At 40.5% G+C, this 6,672-nt stretch overlaps 1 pseudogene; it reads right to left on the bottom strand.

Moving 5' to 3' along the window:
* Positions 1-2,452: 2,452 nt before the first annotated feature.
* LOC111984209 (piriformospora indica-insensitive protein 2-like) lies at positions 2,453-4,133 on the bottom strand (annotated as a pseudogene).
* Between the last annotated feature and the right edge of the window lie 2,539 nt (positions 4,134-6,672).

Here is a 6,672-nt window from a genome sequence, read left to right as displayed (position 1 = left end):
CAGTACTTCAAATTCACATTATTGGGTATTCCATAGTCAACAATGAATTTGTTCATCATCTCATCGGACTCGACCAACTTCTTAAACTTACCCATTCCCCAAAGACAACTAAAAGCTCTAAAAGAGAAAAAGAAGAATGAAATCAAGGAAATTTGGGGTCACTAGAAAAAGAGGACTTACAGAAGTATGACGATACCCTTCAGATAGTATGCAAGTCGAACCAGATTCAAACTATATGCATCAATAATTATAAGCGCGAAAATGATGAAATCATGAAACCAAGCGATTCAAACAGGTATTTATACTCTCCCTTAAGTTCCCCAAATGAAACCGCTTGCTCATAAAAGCAAAAGATCATGCCGTTGAAAGTGGGAAACGTGGTGCCGCCAAAATTTAATGTGGGCACCCATTAAGTCTTGAAACGCTAAAAACGCGCATCGGGCAGTCAAAAAGCCGCCAGCATCAGTATAAGCCGAAGTGGGGCAATTCGTCCAATGGACCCGCATGTATCAAAACCCTCCTTCCCGTTCGAGGGAACGTGCAGCAGAGTTTTGAGGGGCTATTGTGGGCCCATAGGCCTGATAGCCTCGGCCCATCATGTAGCAGGCCCAAGGCCCATGCTGAGGAGCACAAGCTATTTTGGACTAAAGAGGGGGAAAGTCTATTTTCCCAATCCACGCCGAGGACTACCTTATCCTCGGCCTGACAAAGGTGATTTTGGGGAGAGGCTAACCCTAAAGTAAGCTGTCACTCTCGCATTTAATGCACTCAACTAACCCCCTCTGGCCGCATTAATGGGAGGTAACCCCTTGGCAGGATAACGTTGATTAGAGTGAACCACTTGAGTACCGATAAGGCCTCTGATGGGACGGACGACTAGAAGAAAGGCAAATAGATGATCAACAGATGGAAGCAGGAGATAGGAAGATAAAAACTATAAAAGAAAAGCTAGTAAAGCAAAGAGAGGGGGGGAAAAAAGAAAGAACATTAAGGCCTCCTCGACCACAGGCCGAGGAGTATCCCCCCATTTGTAAAGAACTCTTAACATTTTTTATAAGAAAAGTTCATGCATGGTGATCGACGGCCAGCACCTAGACCTGTCAACCCACTCTCTATAAATTTATTGTTTGGGCTTATTGGGCTAAGGACCCATCACTCAGGGTCAATCCAAATTGAGTCCCTACATTTAATATTGTCAAAAAATTAAAAGTAAAAAATAGATAATAAAAAAATAATGATGTGGCCAATGATGTGGTAGATGAGAAGGCTGAATAAAAGCGCAGCAACAATAAATGCAATACAAATGTCCAGTTAAAGGCAATTAAATCTTAATAAGTGAAAGTGTATGTAGTCAATTTTTTTTCTTAGATCATGTTCTCTTTACGTTGTCGTTGTTGTTGTTGTTGTTGTTTTTTTTTTTTTTTTTTTTTTTTTTTTTGAGGAAATTCTTTTTACGTTGTTATATAAATTATTTTCTTTAATTTCAATAGGTGAAGTGTTCAATTTTAGAAATAAATTCTACTTTTTTTTTCTACATATTATTTTAAATATTAAATTTATAATATTGTATAATCTCTTAGGAATTTTTGAGAAATATGCAATTCCATCTTATGTATCTATATTAGTAAACAAAACTCAACCAATAGTTCGAAGTTACTCATACAATACGAAAAATTATAAATATGATAATCTCTTTTAAGAGAATGAAAATTTTGAATGATATATTTGAAATTTACACAGTTTAGTTGTATAGGAAAAAAATATATATAATGCATAATATGGATTGCCTAAAAAATGAATATATAATATCAACAAAAAAAAAAATCCAAGTAATAAAACTATGATATATTTTTTGGGATAGATAAATGAAAAATAATTTTAGAAATTATTTAATTTTTTGAGAGAAAAAATAATTTTTCACAAAATTTAAAGAACAAATTATATATTATACCATAATTACAAAATAATTATCAATTCTCACATATTACGTGAGTTTGCGACTATTTTTCATAATTATGAATGAATAGCCATAAACATTGGTACTGCATTAAAGAGTTAGAAGACAGGACAAGAGAAAGTAAGATGAAATTGTTGTTACATACTTACGAGGGCGTTTGGATTGCGCGTTTGCGTGTCCACGTTTCCTCAAATCTGCATTTCTCTTTCTTTTTTTTTTTTTTTGGCCGCATAATTTGACTTTGGGAGACAAAAAATCTGTGCATGAACAGTGTGTGCACTGTTCACGCACTGTTCATGCAATAAAAAATATTAAAAATGGGTCCCACGATACTATTCACACATTTAAAAATTATTTTGCTACAGTGTTTTCAGTTTCAGCAACAATAAGTTCAATCCAAACGGACCCATCGACATCTAAAAGGTAATCTTCTAGAGTTCGAGAATTCTGTCAATTAAGACACAACTATAGGAAATAATTTAAGAATAGCCCTCTTTACATCTCTACTAGAGAAACCCACCAAATCCCAGCACTAGTACCATAGCTTGTAAACCCTAAAGAGGCCACAAATTGGGAATTTTGATTCATGTTCCCATTAGCCAACTCGGTTCTTAAGCCGGGTTCAGGCAATGTGACCTGTTGCTGGCATGGTTTTACCCCATATGGAACATGGCTAGTTGACACTAACCCAACCGGGTAACAAAGGTTTGGGTTGTTCCAAGCCCTAAACTGCCTTCCCACTTTCCTATAAAAATCATCAGCAAAATTAAGTTCTCCAGTTAGATTGTTCACATTTAGGTAGAGTGCACTAACACAGGGTAGAGTAGCTAGCTTTGGAGACAGCTTTCCTGTGAGGTTATTGTCACTGAGACCCAAAAATCTCAATCTCTTTAATTTTGATATGGACTCAGGAATCTCCCTTGTCAACCCAATATTGGAGAGGTCCAAAATGACCAAGTTATGTAAGTTATGCCACTCTAGGCTCATTAGGTCTCCACCTATTGGGTTGTTAGACAAGACCAACTCTTCTAAGGAACTCATTCCTTGAAATGACTTGGTCAACCCACTTGAAATTTTGTTGTTTCTAAGTTCCAAAAGGGTCAGATTCTTCAAGTTACTAATCTCACTTGGATGCCTTCCAATTGATTGTTGCTCAAGTCAAGCTTCAAAAGTGAGGTCAACCCTCCAAGAGTCAATGGCAAAGGCCCAGATAGTGTATTCCTACTTAAATCATATATTAGTAGCTCATTCAACCCACCAAAACTATCTGGAATCCAACCAACAAATTGGTTCCCAACAAGAATTAGATGCTTCAAGTTGATCAAGTTGCCAATATTTGTTGGTATATTGCCAGTTAATACATTTTCTAGTAGCACTAGTGATTTGAGCTTCACAAGGGCACCAAAGTTGATAGGAATTTTTCCAATGAGACCAGGGTTTGATCTGAACTCTAATGATTCTAAGCTGCCACCAAGTTTGTCCCAGCTATTGGATGGAATGGCAATGGGTTGCCTTTTGGGTGAAACAAAGCATTTGAAGAATGAAAGAGTTTTGAGGTGCTTAAGCTCAAACACTTGAGGTCTGAATTCCAAATTTTTGCCACAACCAAGAGAGTTGTCATGAATGGGCCCAATATTCAAGGTAGTAACATACCAAAGCCCATCAAGCAAATCACAAGAAACCCCCTGTAGAACAATATAAGAAAATGTATCAAACAAAATTGTGAAGCCTGAGACTACAATTACACATATCTAAAATATACCACATGAAAATTGACCTTACGGTTGAATGGTAATGGCTACAATGTTTTAGTCATGATGGCTAATGAACTATTATCACTGATGAAGTCTGAAAAATCACCAATGAATTACACATCGGTCACACGCTCAGAAAGTCACCTACGCAGCAAGAAAGAGAAAACCTACAGAGAGCACCGGTGTGGAACCGGCCAAATACCCTCCGAAGGTCAAGTTAGAATCTTTTTCAACTCCAGAGTGCTAGAGAGGGTTAATTATGCGTACCTTAATTTGTGAGGGTATTGGGGCTTTTATAGTGGTTGAAGATTGACCTCTCTTCCTTGAGGCAGAAGTCTTTTCCTTATAGGAGTCTCCTTTAACAATTCCAAACGTGATGAACAAGACTTTTCCTTATGGAGAAGATCTCCATTAATGCACATATTTTCTAGAATCCTCTTCGCCTTTGAATTCCATTTATAATAGGATTTTGAGATGTCCAAACATGGGCCGCAAGAGTTCCTTTAACTTGGGCTTCTTGTAGATAATTGATTCGGACACTGCATGGGTGTTCAACCCGTCGGTGTAGAACCCATCCGTATGGGATCTATCCAGTATAAGGGATTTCAGTGGATCCGTCATATAAGCCGTCCAGTGCATATTTTTCCTCTTCAGTTGCCCCCTTCACCCCATGGGTTCGTCATCTCTGAGCACAAGGGCCCGTGGGGTGACGGTTCAAGATTAGGATGACGGTTAAAAATTCATGAGTTGTACTTGCACTCCGACAGGTTTATAGGAAATATTTATTACTCATTGACGCGTGTTGCTCTTTTATTGGCTTTTGTCTCGGATCGAAATGGCGCTTTGGCTTCCGTGCACTCCCTCTTATAAATATCGCCTCCTACCCCTTTCATTTTTCTACTTTACGAAGAAACACCTTGTCAGAGCTAGACCGTCCAGTTACTGCAACCGTGTTAAACGCCTACATCCGTCCACTTTAACAAATTGGTAAGTCACTTCTCTCCGTCGGTATTTCATTCCTTTCAACTTTTGGTAGTCTTTCCTTGGATTTTATGTCCTCGTCACCCCTTTTTTTTAGACCCCGTCAGAGTCTTAGGTTTTGTCATTACATGTAGTTAATGTCTAGTGTGTCGAGTAACCAGTCAGTTGTCCGTGATGGGGCGGACTACGAAAATGTTTATCCTTCAGGTCACATAGACCGAGACGATCTGAGCGAAGAGAGGAGTCCGTCTACATCTTCCCCGTCCTCAACAAATGAGGACATGGAGATGATCGAGCTAGAGAAGGGTTCTGATGACGATGGGGATCAAAGGATCATGTCCATCGTAGGTGCTAATGGACTTAGGGAGTTCATCATGCTACCGGAGTGGACGGTGCATGCGTTTATTTCTACTATCAAGGAGCCTCATTTCAATACCTTTAGAGCCCACTACCAAATCCTAGATTACATCCCCATCCGTCTACCCTATAAGTCGAAAAAGTGTTACTACAGAGGGGTAGACGGAGTTGGAGTGTACGAATAGGTGCTCAAGGCGGGCCTTAGGTTTCCTCTGAATTCCTTACACCGAGAACTTCTTAAGTACCTGGGTTTATCCGTCAACCAGATATCTCCTAATGCCTGGAAGGTTTTTATAGCCATGGAGGTCCTATACAGAGCCATGTCAAATGGTGCCTGAAGGTTGACGGTTTGGGAATTCCTCCATTGCTACCGACCAGATGAGAAAGACAAGTCAAGGGGGATATACAATTTTGTTCCTAAGAGTCCTGTCTTGAAGGTGATTTATGAGACCCCAGATTCCAACAGGGACTGGAAGAGTCGTTACTTCTTTATAGAAGGTGACGATTGGATGTGCCATCCTGGGGAGACGGATCACATGTTCGTCGACATTACTTGAGGGATAATTAATCCGTCCGGTATTTGTCTGTTAGTTTTTTTTTTTTTTAGCGTCTGTCCCCTTTTGCAGTTCGATAGCGCCTTCTGGTAGACCTCAAGGAGTTTACATTTCTTGAAAAGATTTTCGCCAAGTCCAAGCCGAAGGAACGAACTTGGCCAAAGCTTGTCAACCTCAATACCATCCACTAGTACCGCGACGGTCCCGAGCCAACCCCAGCAGCAATTAAATACGAGGTGCGAATCTATCAACCTGAGTTCGTCAGTCCTTATATTTAAGTAGATTATGCTATCATCTTTTCCTTACCCGTCAACTTTTTCAGAGATGAACGACGCTAAACGATGGGCAACGATCAGATTGCAGGTGGCCAAAAACAAAGAAGCCAGTGTAAACCCTATGGGGGCGAGCTTAAGCAAGCCGTCAGCCAAAAGGAAGCAACTGTCCAAGGGGGACCGCGCACCTAAGAAACCTAAGGTTCCTTTAGAGCCTGTTGTTGGGTTAATGGCTGGAAATGCAAAGACGGTCACCCCAGCAAAACATGGGGCCAGCAAGGGCCTCATGATTGGTCCGTCAGGGAGCCAGAAGAAACCCCCTGTCCTGCTCCGTGAGGACTCTAAATACGCCCTGGAGAGGCTCTCGTCCATCATAACATCTGAGGATTATGAGGACTTGGGCAACCACTCGACGAAGGCTATGGGAGAGACGGGCCTTTTCAGCGTTGCTCAGGTAACTCATCCGTCGTCATCATCATTTTTTTTTTTTTTTGCATCCGTCCTCCTTTATTAATTTGTCTTCCTTCAGGCAATGCTTATGATGAAGGAGTTAATGGGATGGTGTCTTAACCACGAGACAACTTTGGGCCGTGTTTGTGACAAGGCCAGGTTGACGGAGGACGAGTTACTTGAGTTGAAGAGCTGGAAGGCGACAGCGGAGAAAAAATTCAGGATGACAGAAGAGGCACGCGATGAGTACTATTAGATGACGAAGGATCTGAAGAAAGTTCTAAAGGACAAAGAAAAAGAACTCCGTCAGGCCAAGGAGACGTCGATAAAAGAGTACCGTGATTCCG

This window comes from Quercus suber, unplaced genomic scaffold (assembly GCF_002906115.3).
Source record: "Quercus suber isolate HL8 unplaced genomic scaffold, Cork oak 2.0 scaffold_31, whole genome shotgun sequence".
NCBI lineage: Eukaryota > Viridiplantae > Streptophyta > Magnoliopsida > Fagales > Fagaceae > Quercus > Quercus suber.
The sequence above is the reverse complement of the archived record's forward strand: the minus strand, read 5'-3'. Positions and strand labels throughout refer to the sequence as shown.